The 24504-nt window shown below is 39.4% G+C and overlaps 1 protein-coding gene across 1 annotated transcript in view; it reads right to left on the reverse strand.

Moving 5' to 3' along the window:
• LOC109194484 (deoxynucleoside triphosphate triphosphohydrolase SAMHD1) overlaps window positions 1–24504 on the reverse strand; it is a 103649-nt gene that overhangs the window by 19756 nt on the left and 59389 nt on the right. The gene's annotated exons all lie outside the window — the stretch shown is intronic.

Genomic DNA, 24504 nt, shown 5'->3' on the forward strand with positions numbered 1-24504 from the left:
TTACCTTTCTGATCTGTTAAGCACTACCTCTTGTGCCCGCTCACTTTGATCTTCTTCTTCTATCCAGCTTGCTGTGCCTTCTTTCTGCCTCAGCACCATGGGAAGCAGAGCTTTTAGCTGCTCTGCTCCCAGGCTGTGGAACTTCTCTCCCCCAGTTTAAATCTTAACTTAAAACCCATTTGTTCAAATCTGCATATTTACTATGAACTTATTGTTTGTTGACTTTATCTTGTGCTACATTAAGAGCACTCAGAACGTGTGTTTCTGTGACCAGTTGTTTGTCTATTTCGCTAATCCGGCCAGAGGTAGAGCTCTGTCTCACTTGATTATAGAAGCTATCTCACTTTTGTAAAGGACCAAGGGTCTTCCTTTTTCTCCCAGGGGCATGAGAGCTCATTCCACCAGGGGAATGGCAACCTCATGGGCTCTTTTTAAAGGGGTTCCCATAGTTGATATTTGTGCTGCGGTTAGTTGGCCATCACCACACACTTTTGTGCAGTTCTATCGTTTGGACATTACAGCCCCTTCAGTGGCTTATGCTGTCCTTTCCACTGGGTCTACCACACACAAAGGTGCTTGTGGTCTAACTCGAGTTCGGTGGCTGCTCTGCAGGACGTGTATATGTGTTGCACGTCCTGCAGAGCCAGCACACGTGGGGGCGTGATATCCCATACTTATTTGTTGTTGTTATGTGCTCAATAAAATCAAGAAATGGTAACCACTGAGGTGACAGCATCATGACATGATGCTCCTCTGTTTCTTGAGACCGGATTATTTGTCTCCTCTTCTACAGTTATTGTGAGCAAAACTGGTCACTGCACAGGCTTCATAAACCCAATGCTAAGTTTAAGTGTGCACTTCTTTAGTAGGTGTTGTAAGGACATTTCAATTGATTTATTAGCTAATGAGATCCATTGTCAGACCACTTCTGCTTTGGGAACCCCTTTGAAAGTGGGAAAACATTGCAAGGACAGAATAGTAACCAGTAGATTAGTTTGCCTTAACCCAGTATAGCCTAATTTTAAAAAAGGACGCTCAGTGAAAAAAAACAAGAAGACTTACCCCTCACTTTTTGCAAGCTTGTAGACAAAGCTTGTAGATAAACATCTTGAGGATGGACAGTTCAGGTACAAAGTAGTTTAAATTGTAGGATGAAGTTACAAATGTTTCAAAACTAATTTGGTTTCGAAAATGGAGCAAGTGCAGTGCAGGCCTATTTGAACTGAAAGGTATTTACACATGTGCTTGGACAGTCAATTCAACTGAAGGTATACATTTGAATATATAAACCTCAGTGTTATTGGTCTTCCTCTAAACACAAAAAAAGGTTTCAAAACAATCTGACATATGTTGTCTATTTTTGCTATCATCAGTACTTGATAATCCTATTTTGTGAAACAATGATGCAGACAGACCTTGCACAATTCTTATAAATGGCATTTATTATACCAGGCTATCAATAATTACAATTAACATGTTTTGGAGTGATCCCTGTAGAGACCAGGAACAAAAAACAATGATCCTCTGTTTCTTGAGACCGGATTTCTTGTCTCCTCTTCTGCAGTTATTGTGAGCAAAACTGGTCACTGCACATGCTTCATGAATCAGTTGCCAGGTTTGAGTGTGCACTTCTTTAGTAGGTGTTGTAAGGACATTTCAGTTGATTTATTAGTTAATGAGATCCATTGTGAGGCCACTTCTGCTTTGAAGCAGAAATAATGTTTGTCAGGGAACGCCTACCTTTGAAAGTGGGAAATCATTGCAACGACAGAACCGTAACCACTAGATTAGTTTGCCTTAACCCAATATAACCTAATATAAAAAATGTAATGATACTAAAAGTGCCATTAAAAAACCGAAAATGTAATATAGTCTGTTTTAATTACCTTGGCTATGGCGATTGAACAGTCTTCACGTGTCATCAAGTTCCTCTTTCTATGTAAAGGTATATTTGTTTAGTGTTTTATGATTCTCCTCCACCCTTTGCTCTCATCCTGTTTTTCTGTCTCTCTGTTTGTGGATGTGGCAGTTTCCCTCCTCTCGATTACCCAATTCCACATTGTTACATCACTGCTGTGAAACCTGTATGTAGGATCATTATTTATTTTCAATCAAGTATTCATAATCCTGTTATTAGAAATAATTGTGAATGTATTAGAAAGGAAAATGGAAAACCTATGACCAAAAAAATGACATCAAACACCCAAGTCTCGGGACTTCCAAATCCAATTGCCTTTATCATATTTCTACAGCCCAAGTACGAACATAATAAACAATCTTAAGAAAAGGCTTTTTGTACTTTTAAGTTTATTTTCCTCTAGTCTCAGCCTGCTCAGCTACTAGCCTCCCTCTTTCAGTATTCTGTAACCTTTTCTTAGCCTTTGAACAAAACAAAAAAACAATAGACAGTAGGCAGTACTGCAAAAGTAACCAGTGATCTGTCCAGCTTTTAAAAGCCAAAGTCAGAATAGTAAACATGGTTATTTGAATTGCAATAGATAGCTCAAATATAAAAGGCAAAAAATGACTTGAATATTATTTAATACCCATAATGTTGCACTGCAAACACTGTTGGCAATTTTAGCTTGGTGAGGACAGCCTATATAACAATGGAGGTGTATATAAAATGTCAGGCTGGCTTTTAGCGTCATTACGTGGACCAGCTAGCACCTCCTGTCAAGACATACTCTCCTGGTCCAACAGAGTAATCTTGCTCTCGGAATGGTTTCACTCTACAGGTAAAACAAATCCCAAAATAATCCTCAGCTGTGGGATCACTCTCAGGGCTTTTTGTCGATTCAGGGTCTGTTGACTTAAAGGTATTTTTCATAAAAACTGTCCTATTGCTGTAGCATCAGCAAGAATTTTAAGTCAGGCTCCTCACTTAATTTCCTTTCGCTGCTCAGCTGTCACACAGTGGCACACAGTGGCTCAGCTATGCTCAAATCCCTCCATATTGTGGCATATTATTATTTCGCCTTTCGCGCTCTTCAAACACAACTAAATGCAACCCGTTAGATTGAGCAGCAAACCACGTCAGTAAGTTACAGAAATGTCAGCGACTTCGTCTGTCATAAAGTTTGCATTCATAGAACACAAAGAGTTTTCGGTAAATGCAAAAAAGAAGCATTCGGCAAAATGCAGATTTTGCAAAGTCTCCTTGACCGAGACAGCCGGGACTACCTCAACCTTCACCAGGCACCTGGAGCGCAAACACCCTCAAAGGTAAGCTAGCCAGTAGCCATCTTTCCATCTTCAAACTCTTCTACCTACCTTTCCAACCTCAGATGACCAGGTCATGTTTATGTAATATTGTTATTTATAATGTGTTCTTCGCACGGTATAAATTATTTAGGGACAGATTTTTTGCAACTGTCTCTGCAGACTTAACTTTTCTTGTGAAGATTGTAACTAACGTTACATGCTAAGTACAGGTAGCTACCGCTAGCAGTGGCTATCAGCTACTTAAACAGTTTTCACTAACTTTAGGCATTTTGGCGAATTCATTGAGCAGAAATATATCAAAACCATTTCAGTGAGCACTTTAAGGGCTGGTATGGTGTGGTTTGTTATCGACTTTAATGGGCATATTTATGTGGTTGCTGACTCGTAAGGAAGGACGGGCATTTCAAGAGTGTCCCTATAACATTGCTAGGCTAACAGTGGCATTCTTGACAGTGAAGCCCAGATCAGAGCGGTCTATGGCTCTGGTCCAGATAGCACTGATGGCAAAACTGAGTCCTAAAGTTCTAAAATCGAACTTGATGTGGTTATCACGGTTTAGGTGTGCGCATGCCTTTATGTTGTAAATAACATCTGCATATCACTTTGTTTTGACAGACCTAATCCATTTCAGGGAAGTTGATATCATACAGTGTAATTTGGCTAGTACTATGTGACATGATGCAATTTCAAGTTTATAATCTTCAGTTTGATGTTACAATTGTATCTATATATAAAGTATAACTGAAACCAGTTACTTATTTCCCATTCTTTAGACAGTTGTTGGAGGTGTTCGCTGTTTTGTCAGATGACTTTGGGGCCAGTCAGTACCGTCATGTCAGTCCTCAACAGCACACAAAGGTTAAAGTCTTTTTTGTGTCGGTTTTGGTCTCGTCTCGACTTGGTCTCGGTCTTGTCTTGGTCTTGATACCCTCTGGTCTTGGTATTGTCTTGGTCTTGGTTTAGGCGGTCTTGACTACAAGTCTAGTGTCAGTGTCGCGCCGTCCCTCACGGCTGTGTTTCTCTGTGTTTCCCTGTGAGTTTAGTTTATTCTTTCCCAGATTAGTTTAGTTTTGTGTTGTATGCCTTTTGGTTTTTGAGTTCATCCCTCGTGTCCGAGAGTCTGCATTTTGGGTCAAACTCCTGCCTGCACACAGCCAAAGAACCCGACATATTAGCCAGAGGTCCCTTTACTACTAAAATCAAGTCCTTATGTGAATGGGTGAATGAGGCATTTTCTTTAAAGCTCCTTGAATGCCCAGATTTAGTAATACAGCACTATTTAAGAACCAGTTCAGTCCATCAGTTGTAATGATCACTAGCTAATTGCAAAGGGGTGTCTCTTTTTGATAAAATATAGCTAACAAGCTGGGCCAGTTAGTAATAGAGCTATCTGATGGATCACAGCAGAAAACAATATTACATTTGTTACAATGGAGGAAGCAAGAGTTGATCATTGAGGTGGTAACTTAGATACCCATTTGTATAGCAAATTCAGTATTTGAATATCTCCCTCAGTGTCACTGACCTTCCCTCTTGACACAGAAAGAAACTGATACCACTTTGAATTACTGTGCAAAACATGCAAATCACATTTATGATCAAACATCTCCACTTCAATTGGCTTAGACATACAGGAAACTATACAACTCCTGGCATAAATTATAGTTTTTCTTTTCTTTTCTTTCTTTGAACTTTTTTGCTTTTCATCACACTTTTCATCATGCAAGCTCATTTCATGAATTGATGGAAAATGTGTATTTTGTTAAGGAAGTCATCTTTATGTTTTAATGGAGCAGCAGGCAAAAGTTCCTCAATCATCATCCTTGGCTAAGTTGATTTGTTTTGATTGATTCATGATCATCTGATTGTAAATATTACTGTCATCCACAGTCCATGATTGCTTCTCTTTAGCTCACTGTAACATTGTTTTCTTCTGATTAGGTGTTAGTGCTGTACGTCCATTTTTATTTGTGTATGGGCTTTTGTGTACTTCGGTGGTAATATCACCTTCTGCTTTTGCTGTGACATCCTCCAAGGTGACCTTTGTTTTGCTGTCTGTTGTTCAATGTGTTCAGTGGAGGTCAATTTTCTATGTGTTGATTTTGATCCAGTTATGATTGACACATTTGGCAACAAATCCTGCAAAGGAGATCTTTGTTTTCGATTTAGATTTCTCTGCCCAGAAAATTGCCACTATTGGAGAAAAAACTGTATATGCACATTTGGCATATACACTGTTTTTCCCCATTGATATCTGATGTGTTTTCAAAGTGTCCCTTTATATTCTTTTGAGTACTATATTTTGATGGCTTATGCAGAAACCCTCGTTATTTAATGGAAACCAGTAGAAATCAGCAGAGGTTAAACAGGGCAAATAGTCTGTGGCCTGGGGTGATTTAGGTCCTGTTGGAATAATTGTCATGTTATCTCATCAACTGCCAGGGAGAGTACACACACACACACACCTACACTCACACACACACACACACACACACACACACACATGGACAGTTTGTTGGTTATTTTGCATGTTGAAAGGGAGCAAATAGGGAAAATGGATTTGAATGTGGAAACATTTATATGTGAACTTTGAAACCCAAATATATAGTCAATACCCAGCATTTTGCATATAACCACGTAAATGAAAACGTAAGGCACTGAGGTTGTGGAACAACTTTGGATCACAGCCCTACATGATTCTCTGAAATGATTTCAATGCAAACAAAACTTATTTAGAAATGAATGTGTGTTTCAAGAGGAACATTTTCCTAGCAAACATACCTTTTCAGGCCCACATGAAACAAAACAGAAAGCACTTAAAGAAATCAACAAAATCAAGAAAACAAAATCAAATCAACAAAAAAAAGACAAAAGGTGTGTTCAAATAGTTCATTTTTTTCATTACTAAATGAGAAAGGTGCCCCGGAAGTATATGCGTGGTAGCCATTGTAAGAGCTGTTCCAACTCTCCAAATACTAAGGAAAGGAGTTTCGGTGCTTCCTTTGTTGTATTTTTACAGTGATATCATTACACAGGTATTTGTAGCACTTTCTACAGTGGGCCTGTGAGGTCGAATGTACTGAAACTTAAGGAAGTACCAACTAATAGAAAAATGCTGCATAAGCATGTGGATTGTTTTTCCTTTATTTTGACCTGTGTGAAACAACAGGGTAAAAATACCTTGTGTCTAAGAATCACGTTTTGTAGTCCATTTTCTGTTCCAATTCTCAGAGCATGCTTTTCTCTTTTCTGAAGTCCTTATCAATGACAAATGACCTTGATGACATTTTCTTCAAGGTCAAGGAAAAGACATTAGGAATAGTAGATAGAGGGGAACGTTTGGAGCTCACCGAAAGACTTTGCTTGATGTAAGAAAACACTCTGAAGATCAGATTAAGCCGAAATACAGGGACTTAATTATGCTGAAAACCCTGAAGAAAATTGAATTCCAAACATGAACAAGAACAAAATACTAGAAACAGAGTTGGGGATAAGAGCTTCACCTGGCTGTAGCTCAGGTGGCAGAGCAGATCAGCCACTAACCAGAAGGTCAGTGGTTCGAGCCCAGGCTGCTCCAGTCTGCATGCTAAATATCCTTGGGCAAGATACTAATCCCATATTGCTCTCCGATGCATCGGAGTGTGAATGTGTATGAATGTTAGATACTTAGCACTTAAGCTTAGAAGAAGTGAATGGGAGTGATTGGGTGAATCAGTTAGTTGTATAAAGCGCTTTGAGTGCTCAGACAGAGTAGAAAAACGCTATATAAGAACCAGTCCATTTACCATTTAAAAAAAAAACGTGCTTTTTACTGGGGTTTTGTTTTTTAGATTTTTAAACTTCAAAATGGATCAGTTTGACATCCCTACCTCTCCATGTATTGCAATAAATTGCTGCTAACCATCTTTAATGTAAATCTGTTCTTTGAAGACAAGGCTAAGCATAGCTTTGCATCATTGCTGGTCAGGCCTGTTAAGTTAAATGATGCAGAGTATCTTACAATATGGCAGAAAGGCAAAATTGCAAAAGAATGTATGTGTTTGGTGCAAAAAACCTCTGACAAGTTAGGATACTTATTTTAGTAGGTAATGTTTTAATGTTGCTATATGGATTATTTTGGTAGTAATCTTGTGTTTAACAGTACTTTGATACAACTCATGGCTGAAAACAAATGGATCGCCTGAAGACTCACATCACAGACAAATATTGTATTTCCTGCTATGAATGAAGCAGGAGATGAGAACTGTTCAGCAACTCAAGTTGGAGCTGTTAGCTCATGTAATTCAAGCATGGATGAAAAATGTATTCTGATTTTGTTCATTCCAACAGATTCAGAAGATTTTTATCACCCAGAATATGAAAAATAATAGGTAGTGAAGTAACTATCCAAATGTTTTCTCATTTCAGGTGACAATCTTCTGCAGCCTTTCACCAGATGTTTAAATCAATGTTTTCCATTTAATGATCCACAGTGTAAACTCATTGGCAGGGGAACAATATGAGTACAGCCCCACCAAGGCCTGCAATTCTGGAAGAGCATGTGGGAAATGGAGGAAACACAACAACAATGATCAGTGTCTAGTAGATCTAAAAGCAGAGCATAGCAACCTCACTGAACAAGATCCAGTAACCATCACAGTGCCAGACATGCAAGAAAGTCTCCAGTATGAAGAACTGCACAGCATCAGCCCCTGACGTAATTCACATCTACAGGGTCAAGAAGCTAACTGCACTTCACAAGCGCGCAGCAACAACACAACGCTAGAGGTCTTTGTACTTATTACTGTCAGTAACTCATCTTTGATTTGGACACATTTATTAAAAATAATAACTGAAAACACTATAAGTGCCACAGGGAGTAACAAGGGAATCTTAAATTTCATTCAATTTAATTGCAGGCAAGTTATTAAGTTTACTAAACTGTTGAATCATTCAACATTTTTCTTTCTGTAGTGCTAAAAATTGTGACACAATATTTTTAAATTATGATGTTTTGCTGTACATTTTGTGATTTTTTTTGCACTTTTACAAATAAATTAATAACAGTCACATCTTGCTTTGTTTTTATAAATCCTCTATTTAAGCTAATTGTTTAGAGGAAATCGCTACAATGACAGAATATTATCCACTGGATTAGCTTGCCCAAACCTAATATTTGAAGGAATTTGCAGCAAAAAATGACCCACTGCTAATTTACTGCAAACATCCTGAGGATGGACATTTACAGTGCAAAGTGTGTTAAACATTATAGGCTCAAGTTACAATTGTTTCTGGACCATTTTGCTTGGAAAATGGAACAAATATACAGACTTATTTGAACTGGAAGACTCACCTTTTACCAGTGTTTGCACAGTGTGCCTTATTATCATGCACTTCTGTGTCTCTCTTCCTTTGTGTTGACTGTCTCTCTGTTTGTGCATCCATGGGTGTGGTGCTCCTCCAGCTACCTGTTTGCGCATCTGTCATCGATCATAATATCAGTGCTGTTATACTGCTGTCCACACAATGTATTTATACTGTCAAACACAATGTATTCATAATAATTTCGTACTATCATAAGTTTGCATTCAACAGCTTATAATGAGTCCTCCATATCTCCCTCCACCTTTCACCAAAGTTTTGTAATGTTATGTTTATGTTACAGACATCATATAGGTTGTCCCACTGCAGTTGGGGGCTATTTCATTTTCATTGTTATATGATGCCACCAATTTATACTCACTGACCCTTTAAGCCTCCGGCATGACAGCGTCTCAGCCATCAGACTCCATCACCATTGTGCAACTGCCTTCGATTATTTCTACTCCACTCAGCTCCTCATCCCTACCTCTTCATGTGTTGCAATAACTTGCTACTAACCATCTTCACTCTCTAACATTTCAGAACACTTATTTTAATAGGCAATGCTGTGATGTAAACTTATGGATTATGTTGGTACTAATCTTGTGACAACACTTCTAACAGTAATTTGATACAATTCATGGCTGAAAGTTAAGGGGCCACCAGAAGCCTTACATCACACATAAATATTGTATTTCCTTCTATGGAGGAAGCAGGAGCTGAGGACTGTTCAGCAACTCAAGTTGGTGCAGTTAGCTCATTTAACTCAAGCATGGATGAAAAATGTATTCTGATGTTGTTTATTCCAACAGATTCAGAAGATTTTTATCACCCAGAATATGAAAAATAATAGGTAGTGAAGTAACTATCCAGTTGCTGTCAGGTGATGATCTTTTGAAGCCTTTTTTCTGTGGAAAATAATGACAACCAATGTTAATAAACCATGTAAACTAGTGTTACGTAGCAAACTAACCACGGTTTCTGTCATCTAGTTAGGCTAGCAATCGAGTTTCTGCAAGAAATAAACATAAAGACACAAACTGGAGAAGAATGACACAGGTAGATCAGATACTACAGAAAATGGTCTTTAGTCTGATGTCTAAGGAGCTTGGAAAGAAAAGTATCTGGACTTCTTTAGGTTCCTTGAAGACATTTCACCTCTCATCCGACAGGCTTCTTCAATTCTAAGGGAATGATATACCCTGTATAGCACGACACCCCAGTGTACGTATTTCAGACCCGGCCACACACCCGAGCAAAAACGAGTTCATCCCAAAGACATAACTCCTAAACATAAACTTAACAACGTAGTGTATGCCAGAGGTGGGACCAAGTCATTGTTTTGCAAGTCTCAAGTAAGTCCCAAGTCTTTATCCTCAAGTCACAAGTCAAGTCTCAAGTAAAGTCAAGCAAGTCAGAGTCAAGTCGCAAGTCAAGACAGACAACTTTCAAGTCAAGTCCCAAGTCCGAAACTTTGAATTTCAAGTCCTTTCAAGTCTTTTTTTTAACCCTCTGGGGTCCCGGGTATAATTGGCCGTTCTTGACTACTTTTGATTTTACTTCTATATTTCACTTGTTCACTTGTTTTTCTTGCCTTGTTTGGTATCATTATTTACAGCACAACCTCAAATATCTGAAATTTGAGTTATTTTTTTCATTTTGGTATACTATATTAGCACAGTTGATCTAAATTTAGACAAAAAATTCAGAATCCGAGTAGAAAAAAGTTATATTTTTTTACATGTTTAACGAATCATTTTCATAACTTGAAATGCAAATAGAAATTGTGCATAATTTTTAGAAATGTACAAAGTTTTGCAAACAACAAAGTTATATGGTACTATTTACCTAAAAATGCAGCCAAGGCCTCAGGCGTTTTTTATATAACCATTTAAATCTATTTACAGAACAATCAGGTGTGCTGCATCAAATAAGAAGGCACACAAATTATTTGTGCCAGTCCAAAAAATGTAGTTTGTGTTCAGTATAAGACAGAGGAGAACACCACAGGCCTAAACCCTGCAGGTCTGACAACTGGAGGTGCAACAGTCCAGTTTTCTATGTGGAGACAGCGTTTACATTGGAATCTGCCTTTGACAGCTTTTTTAGATCAAATATGAAATTCAGCAGTCTAACCGACACACAATACAAAACAATAACTACACAACAAACTAACTATAGTCTCCAAACACGCTAAACGTCACTAATGTCTCACATATGAAAACTCTCTCTCTCTTTCTTTCGCTCGCCCGCTTTCCGTCGCGGGTGTCACTCCTAAAAACTTCCCCTTCTCCCTAAACAACCAAATGTCACATGTTGCCTTATCATTTTTTTTGATTGGCTGACATGGTAAACTCTAACACCAATAGGGAAGGGGTGTTTTTTCTTTTTCTTTTTTCACTCGCAAGTGGAGAGCGTATGCTAGGCTGTCTGTAGAAAACGCCGTTTTTGTCTAGCATCCCTGTTGAGCAGGGGTGTCCAAACTTTTTTCACTGAGGGCCACATACATAAAAATATAGGAGGGGCTGGGCCACTTACTAGAAATTCGGTATATAACCTTAACTGTAGCGTATTAAAGTTAGAAAAATCATTTAAAAGTGGTCAAATGTGTTATATTGTTGAATATAATTAAAGACAAAACTGCCTTCATCACAGCTTTCCATAAATGGATCTTTATTGATTTATTCAGAAAAAGCTTTGGTAGCTCATTCTCAGAACAGCAGCAGATTTCTTCTTAGACAGAAGATTTACAGCACAGAGAAAAAACACTAAAGGGGAAAATGGGACGGGTACATTTCAAGTTTGTTATTTAAGTTCTTAGGCTTAGCAAAGCATCCATTAACGTTCGTTTGAACCGATTATCAACATTAACAGACTGAACAGAATTTAATAACAGGAGTCCATATAATTTCAGTAAATTATTCTGGTGAGTATCAGCTGCGCTGGGTATGTAAATCGGGCCATCCAGCCGCGGTGCTGATCGTACGCCACTCGTGCCAAAAATCCGGACAAATGTCACTTGATCAGGGAGCAGATCTGCATCAGATGAGATCAGCTGACTTTGCGTGTGCGTGCGCTGTGCACAGCGGTGTGTACTCTGTGTGTTAACAAGAAAAACGCATATAAGAACGTGGTAAGCAAAAGCAGGGTAGTGACAGAATTGATGCGCATTATTGATATTTGAAGCATGTGTACCTGCACATTAACACACGGGTACTGTGGAATATATTTTTTACTCACCTAAAGCGCTCGTGCTCTCGTCCACTCCCCGCAAAAAAAATTAGCAGCTGTGCGGTGTCTGTGGCATCGGTGCTCGGATCGCATGCGATGGAGTAAAAATCAAAAGCACAGCTTTATTAGACAGTTGCAGTTTAATGTTGGCTGACGAGTCTTCAGTGCGTGGCACAACTGTACTTCTGGACATGCTGACGTTGTTGAAGTCCTGCACTTTTTCCGGGCACATTATTTCGGTGACTTTAACGAGGCCGTGTTTTATGAGGTCTCCATCTGAAAAAGGCTTGCCATGTCTTGCGATGAGTTGGGCGACCTCATAGCTGCTATTGGAGCCTTTTCCTGGACAATTTTAACACGAAAAAAAATACTGTTGCTGACCCCGCAGTATAGCTACCCTTTGCTTTAATTTCTGCTCTCGCTCAGCACCAGTGTAGGATGCATAGGCCTGATGTTTGGTCTCATAATGACGTCGTACATTATACTCTTTCATAACTGCCACAGTTTCAGTGCAGATCAAACAGACACACTTCCCCTTGAGTTCTTTGAAGAAATATTCACTCTCCCACCATGTCTGAAATTTTCTGCACTCACTTTGCTTCTTTGGTTCTGCCATGTTTGGTAACTTGGGGGTAAATTTCTTCTGTGATTGTCCTTTTTGGTGGAGCAACTGCCTTGATTAACAGTAGCTCCCCCTGGTGTTAAAACTAAGAAGTGCAATACACTCAAGTAAAAGTTGAAGTGCGGGCCATACTCTATTCTATTTATAAAATTACTTGCGGGCCAATTAAAAATGGACCGCGGGGCCGGACTTTGGACACCCCTGCTGTTGAGAATAACCTTTGCAAATAAACAACAGCTAATAATATAAGATCAAAGTATTTTATTTGATGTATTGACATAAATGACAGAAGAAAAAGGCCATGTATAGCAGGACTACTCAATTACACACTAAGGTGGGCCAGATTTTCTAACCAAAAAAAAATTCTTTTCCCTGGCTCAGACATGCAAAAGTTAAACACGACCATACACTAATTGCAAATTAAACACAGTGATTTTGAATTGTGATGTGATGGTAAAATAAGTATTTGTCAGTCTAAACTGGGTTAAATCTACGGGGTTAAGGATGGGGAGGAGACGGAGAGAGACTGAGTACAGCTACAGAACCCACTTTCTGAAACGGACCCTGCTCACCATTCACCGACAATTCTGAGCTAACAAGTTGCATGTTATTCTTGGATGCGCTTGCAGGACCGGATTTAAAATAGCATGACAAACATATCATACCTGTTAAAGCCAAACAGTATCATCAACGTAGCCCGAAGAACATTTGCTAATAAGATGAAGTTTGCTAAGTCAGCTATTTCATCGTAGCAAAAAAAAAAAAAAAAGCACCACCTACCCTTCTTTATGCAACTTCAAATGTCGGACAAAGTTGGAAGTTGTTCCATCTCCGTCTGTGATTCTCTTCTTGCATGTTTTGCATATTGCATTTCGTTTTTTGTTGACTACTTCGTAGTTTATGTACCCGAAAGAAATTACTCTTGGAAGCATTTTTGGCTCGAGCGTTTTTGCTCTTGTTTTTTTCAAATCTGGTTCATTTGATTGGCTGTGCTACAGCCCACGCTCACATACATACGGAGTGTGGTAAGAATGAATGAATGAATAAAGTGAATTAATGGTCCGCACTTTTTATATAATATGTATGTTAAATTTTAGATTTGGGTAAAATATCAAGTCTTTTCAAGTAAACAGGTTCAAGTCCAATTCAAGTCCCAAGTCACTGGTGTAAAAGTCCAAGTCAAGTCACAAGTCTTACAACCTTTTTTCAAGTCAAGTCTAAAGTCATAAAATTAATGACTCGAGTCTGACTCGAGTCCAAGTCATGTGACTCGAGTCCACACCTCTGGTGTATGCTGTACAGTGCAACGAGGAATGCTCAGAACTCTACATTGGAGAGACCAAACAGCCACTTCATAAACGCATGGCACAACATAGAAGAGCGTGAACACCTCTGAGCTGCTGAAAAAGGCCCAACACAGATTGTACTTTCTGAGATTTCTCAGGAGGAATAATATCACACAGAGACTGCTGGGTCCTTTAACAGAGCCTCCATCGAGAAAGTATTTACGTACATGCAACTATACTGTTTATAAGATTGGGGAAACCTGCAGTCAGCTGAGACTGTAGAAGTCACTTGGATGAGTGATGAAACGTTTATCCCACTGAAAACACTACGTCCAGATGAACAGAATCAACAGCATGCATCAAGACATATGAATATGCTGTGTAAATTGATTTATTCTTGTACCTCCATGCCACAGTGGCCGAATTCTGCACACCAAGAAGTGATCATTTTCTCCTCTCATTTTAATAAATTGAGCTGTTTGGTCTTTGTTCCCTAAAACATATCACAAAAATGTTAATTCACAAAAATCAAAATTGGCTGTATGTAAGCAAAAAACAGTGGGAACCAACCTACAATCGAGTTTGCTATAGCATTATTTTTGTGCCTCTATTCTGAGTGCACGTAAAAAAACAAATTGCAAGCGCAAATGTTGCATTTTGAGCGAAGAAAAGTTTAATTTGAGTGAACAAAATTCATTTCTGCGTGCAAGAAATGTATTTCAGTGTTTGCTATTATCCATTTACACACACAATAACAACCCCTCTTGCTCAGTTGTTAGCATTTGCGCTCGATCATTCTCTGCTCTGTGAGCTGACAGACATCTTTGGACCTGCTCTCAGTGTGTCGTTTGCGCTCACAACATCTCTGCTTCGTGTGCGCTCCACACTCTGTACACTGTTATAAGTGTGCCACAAAACCAACCAATCACAGACTTGGATGCAAAAATTCTGATTGGCTGTTACGGTCTCCAATCAGTTCGTTTGCTACTGCATTCCGGAAACACGGTCCAGAATGTAGCTAAATCCATTTTCGGTTAGAATGTTTAATTATTTTATTTTAAATTATAATATAAATTATATCATATAATTTGTTAACAAATTGAAAGTTAACAGCACCTAAGATTAGAGCCCAGATAAGTGTCACACAGAGTTCTAGCTGCAGACACATCTCTGCACCAACTGTTTAGGCCAAAAAGCTGCTAAGAAGCCACTATTAAGGAAAAGCAACAAGCAGATGAGATTCATTTGGGCCAAGAAACACAAGGAATGGACATCAGACCAGTTAAAATCTTTGCTTTGGTCTGATGAGTCCAAATTTGAGATCTTTGGTTGTGCCCACTGTGTGTTTGTGCAACACAGAAAAGGTGAATGGATGGTCACTGCATGTATGGTTCCTAACGTGAAACATGGAGGAGGAGGTGTGATGGGGCTTTGCTGGTGACACTGTTGGGGATTTATTCAAAATTGAAGGCACACTGAAACTTATGATAGTAAAAAGTTATTATGAATACTCTGTTTATGAAAATTTTCCAGCAAAGGGTTATTTCCTCTAAACAACTAACTTAAATAGAGAATTTATAAAACAAAACTAGATATGACTTTAATCAGTTTATTTTTAAAATTGCAAGAAGTTGCAAAATGGCACACTGAAGCAGCACCAACAGCGACATGCCATTCTTTCCAGTTTGCGTTTAGTTGGACCGTCAACTATTTTTCAACAGTACTGGACAATAAAATGAACATCTGAGTCGTGTCGGGTTCTTTGGGTTACAAGGACAATGACCCCAAACACACCTCCAGGCTGTCTAAGGCTATTTGACCATGAAGGAGTCTGCTGTGCCAGGTTTCCTGGCCTTCACAGTCACCTGATCTAAACACAATAGAGATGGTTTGGGATGAGATCAACCGAGTGATGGTAAAAGGGCAAACAAGTGCTCGGCATCTCTGGGAACTCTTTCAAGACTGTTGGAAAACTTTTTCAGGTGACTACCTCATGAAGCTCATCGAGAGAATGCCAAGAGTGTGCAAAGCTGTATTCAAAGCAAAGGCTGGTTATTTGAAGAATCTAAAATATAAAACATGTTTTGAGTTGAGTTGAGCACATTAACACAATACTATGAAAAAAATGAATAATAGGTAGTGTCTCCAAAAGTTTAATCTGTTCATCTGGACGTAGCGTTTTGTGGGAGAAACGTTTCGTCACTCATCCAAGTGACTTCTTCAGTCTCAGCTGACTGCAGGTTTCCCCAAACCTTATAAACAGTACATTTGCATAATGACTGAAACCAGCCCACTGAAGGAACAATGGGCTGTGAGGTCAGTTCCTTAATCATAATTATGCAAATTCCCATGACCATTGATCAACAATCACTGACCAAAACCCACTGATCAAAGAACACTGATCAATGGCCATGAGTACCATTCACAGAGAGTTGGGGAATGGCTGCAATCACAGCGTTGTAAGATGGCGAAAGATGTACCCTTAGGCCCCCTCCTCGATTCAGAGATGGTCTTTCCCTTTTCACGTAAATGGCCTCCTTGACTCCGCGCTCAAACCAGCGTTCTTCCCTGTCCAGGATGTGTACATCCTCATCGTTGAAAGAGTGTCCACTGGCCTGTAGGTGTAAATAAACTGCAGAGTCCTGGCCTGATGAGGTTGCTCTTCTGTGTTGTGCCATCCGCTTCGCTAGAGGTTGTTTGGTTTCCCCGATGTATAAATCCTGGCAATCATTGAGCCAAGTTGAGCTATATAGTCTGATTATAGTGAAAATGTGTGATATATAGTTTAATCATCAAACTACTTTAGTTTGTCGATTTACCCGCTTTTAAATCTCTGCAGTAACACAAAAAATCTAATTTCTCAGTGTTTCACATCTTCATTTCATGGAGTTGCTCTGTCTCGATCCTGTAGATATATAAGGACACAGACAATTTCATTAGTACAACCAAAAGGTCAAAAGTGTAATGTTGACTCAAGGCTCTGACAGGATATGCAGGTTTAACTGCAGCTTTCTTGTTTATGTTCTCATCACATTGCTTGTAACATGGTAATGCCTGTCACTGCCACCCAACAGAATAAAGTGTTACCTCAGTTAGAAAGTCATTTTCATGACACCAGCTTTGAAAGCAGAACTTAGCATCTCTCAGACTGGCTGAGTTCTTACAGTAAACTCTGAGGATCTTCTCAGCAAAGCACACTGGGAGAAGCTTGGACACCTGACAACAAGGACAGTAACATAAAAGCTGTTTTACAGAGACATCTACAGAAAGAACACACAGCTCATGCAAAGACATGCAGTAGTTCTGACCTGTTCTCTGGGAATCTTGAATGCTTCAGTAGGGTTAGCCTTAGTGTAGAAATATGTGGTATTGATGGGGTCCTTGTTTTTCATCCCATAGTCCAAAGTGACAACCTAAAAGAGAAGTGTGACAGACCAGCCTGTGTTTATGTTCACATGTACATTATGGCTCAGTGCAGGTTGGCAACACAATTTAACTAAAAAAAACAAAACAAAAGCCAAGATTTTAGGAAAATTTATTACTGAGTACAATTAGAATAAAAACTCACAGTAATTTCAAAGCTGTCTTTTGAAACAACTTTAGCCAGTTCATTTTCCAAGCTGTCCTTCATCTTCTGACAGATAGAGGAGAGAACATGTGCTGTCATTGATATTATCATTGTTTTGCTAAGATCTTTTTATAATCACTTTTCACTCTTACTTTTATTTCCTCTTGGTCTTCTTTCTTGAGCTGAGAAAGGGAGAGAAGAGTCACATCAACATCTCTCTCTTTTTTAGTGCACTCACATGCAACAAATATTGTAATCAACTAGATGTTTTCTTGCAATAAAATAAAATGCAGGTTAAACTGGGCTAATAAGCTATTATGTAGGTGACTATGAATGACTCACTATGGATTTAAATGGTTTCAAAATCAGCTACCATGAATTCTGCTTAACTCTGTCTCAAATATTGGGACTATTGGGCAGTACAGTGGCGTGGTGATTAGCACTGTTCCCTCACAGCAAGAAGGTCCTGAGTTTAACTTCACCATCTGGCCGGGACCTTTCTGTGTGGAGTTTACATGTTCTTTTGTGGGTTCTCTCCAGGTACTCCGGCTTCCTCCCACAGTCCAATGACATGTAAGTAGTGGGGTTAGGTTAAGTGGGGAATCTAAATTGCCCGTAGGTGGGAATGGTTGTCTGTCTCTCTGCGTAAGCCCTGCGTCAGGCTGGCTCACTGCTTTTCATTAGGTGTGCTCTTGGCAAGGGTCATTGTCACTACTGGAAGACTGAGGCAATACATGGTCCCTACAGAGGCTGTCCAAATCCTCCAGGATGGCACATTGATACGTGCCACTGCCAGATGGTTTTTCTGTGTCTCTCAGCACAGTCTCAAGAGAATGGAGGAGAATCCAGGGCAGTAACAGTAGTAACTCTAGGAGAGCAGGAAAGCGCCATAGAAGGTCCTGTCCAGAGCAGTATCTGCTCTGTTGTGCCACGCATTTGTCACTAAATACCAGAAATGTCAAGTCTACCACTGGAACCCTGCACTTTTCACGGATGAGAGCTGAACACATAAGAAAGGGTCACATAAGAAAGGGTGAAAGGGTCTGGAGAAGCTGTGGAAAATGTGATGCTGCCTGTAACACTGTTTAGCATGACCAGTTTGAGGGTTTATAAGTAATGGTCTGGAGAGCCATATCCATGGAGAGACACACAAACCTCTACAGGTTGTGCCACAGATCTTGGGATGAAATCCCACGCTTACAGGCCCTATGCTGGTGCAGTGGGTCCTCGAATCCTCCTGGTGCATGACAATATCATGAAAAACTAGTTCTCGCATTGAGAGAGGCGAGAACTAGTTTTTCTCGTCTCTGTCAGTGCGCCCCAGGGCGGCTGTGGCTACAATGTAGCTTGCCATCACCCGTGTGTGAATGTGTGTGTGAATGGGTGGATGACTGAATGTGTAAAGCGCTTTGGGGTCCTTAGGGACTAGTAAAGCGCTATACAAATACAGGCCATTTACCAATATCCATCCTAATGTGGCCTTTGCACATCTACAGTAATTTCCTGCCTTTTTTGAATGTAAATCTTACAGAAGTTTTTTTTAGTTCAAACTCTCAATGTACACCTGGTAGTCTGTTGGGACCGAGTTTGAATTATGTTCATACCATAAACGAACCTTCTCCAAAAGCCTCTTTTCATTAGTACCTAATTGGATCTACTTGCCACAGTTTTCAGGGTTTTCTATTAGGTCATAGTACCTTGTACCAGGTACTATAATGTGATGTGGTCAGACCGCATGCCACCGACTGACTGGTCAGTGGTGTCACTCGATGAGTCATGAGAACATCTAATGGGGCCAAAGGGTCTTGGTGCAATTGTTTTGGTCCACACCTGAGAGAAAACAATTAAAATAAACTAAAAACAGATGCAGCAAAATGTGTCAAATTAACCACCACGTTAGCTGCTGCAACGTCATCGCACCAGCTGTGGAGAGATGAGGAAGAGACGAGCAGTGATGAGAACAACGGCATTTTTCAGTAACTAGTAATCTAACTCTTTACTATTTCTATTGTTACAATGCTGTTACCGTTACTAACAAGAAAATGCGGCGCGGAGGCATTACTATTTTTAAACACACAGACAGTTGAATCTGTCTACAGCTTACCGGGAGCTAAGGGGGCGAAACAATCGCACAAGTGCTGCTGATTGGCTGAGAAAGAAAAGTAGTGATGGTAAACCAATCACATGACCAATTTAAGATGACATAGCAACAAGGTGTTATGTGAACCCAAGACAAGCCTCAGTGTACATTCTTTTTCCAGGTGGAAAACAGGATTCAATTCAATTCAATTCAATTTTATTTATATAGCGCCAAATCACAACAGCAGTCGCCTCAAGGCGCTTTATATTGTACAGTAGATCGTACAATAATAGATACAGAGAAAAACCCAATAATCATATGACCCCCTATGAGCAAGCACTTTGGCAACAGTGGGAAGGAAAAACTCCCTTTTAACAGGAAGAAACCTCCGGCAGAACCAGGCTCAGGGAGGGGTGGGGCCATCTGCTGCGACCGGTTGGGGTGAGAGAAGGAAGACAGGATAAAGACATGCTGTGGAAGAGAGACAGAGATTAATAACAGATATGATTCGATGCAGAGAGGTCTATTAACACATAGTGAGTGAGAAAGGTGACTGGAAGGGAAAAACTCAATGCATCATGGGAATCCCCGGCAGCCTACATCTATTGCAGCATAACTAAGGGAGGATTCAGGGTCACCTGGTCCAGCCCTAACTATATGCTTTAGCAAAAAGGAAAGTTTTAAGCCTAATCTTGAAAGTAGAGATAGTGTCTGTCTCCCAAATCCAAACTGGAAGCTGGTTCCACAGAAGAGGGGCCTGAAAACTGAAGGCTCTCCCCCCCATTCTACTTTTAAATACTCTAGGAACAACAAGTAGGCCTGCAGTGTGAGAGCGAAGTGCTCTAATAGGGTGATATGACACTACAAGGTCATTAAGATGAGATGGGGCCTGATTATTTAAGACCTTGTATGTGAGGAGCTGGATTTTGAATTCAATTCTGGATTTAACAGGAAGCCAATGAAGGGAAGCCAAAACAGGAGAAATATGCTCTCTCTTTCTAGTCCCTGTCAGTACTCGTGCTGCAGCATTTAACTGAAGGCTTTTCAGGGAGTTTTTAGGACATCCTGATAATAATGAATTACAGTAGGGTTAGGGGTTAGGGTTAGACTATAGTCCAGCCTCGAAGTAATAAATGCATGAACTAGTTTTTCAGCGTCACTCTGAGACAGGCTATTTCTAATTTTAGAGATGCAAATGGAAGAAAGATGCAAATGGAAGAAAGCAGTCTTACATATTTGTTTAATATATAATATGTTTAATATGACGGGGCGACCGTGGTTCAGGGGATTGGGAAGCTCATCTGTAACCGGAAGGTTTCCGGTTCGATTGTCCTGGTCGTTGTGTCCTTGGGCAAGACACTTTACCCCACCGCCTACTGGTGTGGCCAGAGGGGCCGATGGCACGATATGGCAGCCTCGCTTCTGTCAGTCTGCCCCAGGGCAGCTGTGGCTACAACTGTAGCTTGCCTCCACCAGTGTATGAATGTGAGAGTGAATGAATAGTGGAATTGTAAAGCGCTTTGGGTGCCTAGAAAAGCACTATATAAATGCAATCCATTAATATGTGGGTTGAAGGACATGTCTTGGTCAAAAATGACTCCAAGGTTCCTCATAGTGTTACTGGAGGCCAAGGTAATGCCATCCAGACTATGAATCTGGTTAGATACCATATTTCTAAGATTTTCAGGGCTGAGTAAAATAACCTCAGTTTTATCTGAATTAAGAAGCAGAAAGTTAGCGGCCATCCAGGTCTTTATGTCTTTAAGACATGCCTGCAGTTTAACTAATTGGTGTGTGTTACCTGGCTTCATGGATAGATAGAGCTGCGTGTCATCAGCATAGCAGTGAAAATGTATGCTATGTCTTCTAATGATGCGGCCTAGGGGAAGCATGTATAATGTAAATAGAATTGGTCCTAGCACTGAACCCTGTGGAACACCATAATTAACCTTAGTGTGTGAAGAGGACTCTTCATTTATATGACCAAATTGGAGTCTATTAGATAGATATGATACAAACCACTGCAGTGCAGTACCTGTAATACCTACAGCATGTTCTAATCGCGCTAATAGGATATTATGGTCAACAGTATCGAACACAGCACTGAGGTCTAGCAGGACAAGCACAGAGATGAGTCCACTGTCAGAGGCCAGAAGAAGATCATTTGTAACCTTCACTAAAGCTGTTTCTGTGCTGTGATGAGCTCTGAAACCTGACTGAAACTCTTCAAATAAGCCATTCCTCTGCAGATGATCTGTTAGCTGTTTGACAACTACTCTTTCAAGAATTTTTGATATGAAAGGAAAGTTGGAGATTAGCCTTTAATTAACTAAGACCACTGGGTCAAGTGATGGCTTTTTAAGTAAAGGTTTAACTACAGCCTGTGGTACATAGCCGATTATTAGAAATAAGTTGATCATATTTAAGATTGAAGCATTAATTAATGGCAGGACTTCTTTGAGCAGTTTTGTAGGAATGGGGCCTAAAAGACATGTTGATGGTTTGGAGGAAATATTATTGAAGTTAACTCAGAAAGATCAATTGGAGAAAAAGAGTCTAACTTAACATCAATGGTACTAAAAGTAGCTGTAGATAATATTACATCTGTGAGATGATTATTGGTCATTTTTTCTCTAATGATTAAAATTTTATTTGTGAAGAAGTTCATGAAGTCATTACTGGTTAACGTTAAAGGGATGGTTGGCTCAAAAGAGCTCTGACTTTTTGTCAGCCTGGCTACAGTGCTGAAGAGAAACCTGGGGTTGTTCTTATTTTCTTTAATCAGTGACGAATAGTAAGATGTTCTGGCTTTGCGGAGGGCTTCTTATAACGCAACAAACTTTTTCTCCAGGCTAAATAATGATCTTCTAAATTTGTGACGTGCCATTTCCTCTCCAGCTTACGAGTTATCTGCTTTAGGCTACGTGTTTGAGAATTATACCACGGAGTCAGGTACTTCTGATTTGAGGCCTTAGTTTTCACAGGAGCTACAGTATCCAGAGTCATACGTAGTGAGGAGGTAAAATTATTAACAAGATAATCAACCTCTGTTGGAGTAGCGTTCAGATAGCTGCTCTGCTCTGTGTTGGTACAGGGCATTGAAGATGCTAACAGTGGGTGGATTATATTCTTAAACTTAGTTACAGCACTTTCAGAAAGACATCTAGTGCGATTAAGTCTACTCCCCACTGCTGTGTAATCAATTATTGTAAATGTAAATGTTATCAGGAAATGATCAGACAGCAGAGGGTTTTCAGGAAACACTGTTAAATGTTCAGTTTCTATGCCATATGTTAAAACAAGATCTAGAGTGTGATTAAAGTGGTGGGTGGGTTCTTTTACATTTTGAGAGAAGCCAATTGAGTCTAATAACAGATTAAATGCCATGTTGAGGCTGTCATTTTTAGCATCTACATGGATGTTAAAATCACCCACAATAATTATTTTATCTGAGCTGAGCACTAAATCAGATAAAAAGTCTGAGAAATCAGAGAGAAACTCTGTGTAAGGCCCAGGTGGACGATAGATGATAACAAGTAAGACTGGTTTTTGAGTTTTACAGCTGGGGTGGACAAGGCTAAGCATCAGGTTTTCAAATGAATCAAAAGTCTGTCTTGGTCTTTCGTCGATTAATTGCCAGGTGTGAAAAATTGCTGCCACACCGCCCCCTCGGCCTGTGCTTCGAGGTTTCTGGTAGTTAGAATGACTCGGGGGTGTTGATTCATTTAAACTAACATAATCATCCTGCTGCAACCAGGTTTCTGTAAGGCAGAGTAAATCGATTTGTTGATCAATTATTAAGTCATGTACTAACAGAGACTTGGAGGAGAGAGACCTAATATTTAATAATCCACATTTCACTGTTTTACTCTTTGGTTCAGATGTGGATACTGTACTGTTCTTTCTTTGTCAAATGACTCAATTTTGCTCTACACGGGCCTGATATCCACTTATGAGGACATTCTACTGCTACTGTTCTATCGAAATTTTAAATGAATATCCTCATATGTGGCTCTCATTTTTCTTAGAAACAAAATTTAGGTTAAAAAAAATCTGGTAATTCTGTGTTTTTACATTCTTCAGGTCTCAATCAGCCTAAATATCGAAGAGAAATAAAAAATGCATGCCGAGGAAGAGTTCGGGTCTTAGGAGGTTAAGATTGTGTTGTACATTATTATATATAATGTATTTTTTATCTATTATGTTTAAAAATGTAAATCTTCTATAATCAAGATGTAATTATTGGTAGTTTACTGAAAATTTTTACAACATCAGGCTTAACTGGCTTAACACTGAATGTATGAGTCTCACACATGCAGTGTTTGTTCTAGTTTGTTTGCCAGGATAACAATCTAATTGAGATTATTATCCTGGCAAACAAACTGAACAAACTGGGACATACCTCATCTTTTTATGGACTTAAAGATTGCTTGAAGGTCACCAATGAACAGGCTTTACTTTATACCACACTGTACTGTTCCTTCTGAGTTTTGTGTTGATGTGTTTTTGTATTGATATAGACTAACCATGACAGAGACACACAACCGTTAACGTATTTATGAATTAGAAAAAAGAGATGTTAAATCTTGCGATATTATGATTTTTTTCAAATGCATTAGATTAGTGCTATCACTACAGGGGACAATGCTGCAGCCTAATTTGGTCTCGAGCTGCACGTTTACAAGGAAAGAGGATGATGCTTTTCCTTCTTCTACTTTAAACAGAAATCTCAGTTCATTTCTATCCACTGACTCTGTGTGGACATTTTTAGATTTGGTAGAAACTGTAATATGATTTTATTCATAGCAAAAAAGTGTCCAGTACTTATTTCATCTACTAGCACTAGCATGTTTTAATGATACAATATAATTATTTTTTCATTCACAAATGCTCACAAAATGCTGATAATTTTAGCATTTTTAGTGGCTCCATAATGTGCTTGCAATCTCCTCGGAATCACCTCAGACCCAGATCATGTAAAACACTTCCTGTAATTCTGTAATGTGTTTTCAACAGCTTGAATCACATAATGAGGGAGTCTCTTCGTTTCAGAGAAAGGGGGCCTCGTTTGTCTTTGGTCAAATGACATTCTGTAGAATGATACAGACTTCGACACAGACGTAATATCACTACTAACTACACTAACTACAGT

This window comes from Oreochromis niloticus, linkage group LG20, assembly GCF_001858045.2.
Source record: "Oreochromis niloticus isolate F11D_XX linkage group LG20, O_niloticus_UMD_NMBU, whole genome shotgun sequence".
In the NCBI taxonomy this organism is placed as follows: domain Eukaryota; kingdom Metazoa; phylum Chordata; class Actinopteri; order Cichliformes; family Cichlidae; genus Oreochromis; species Oreochromis niloticus.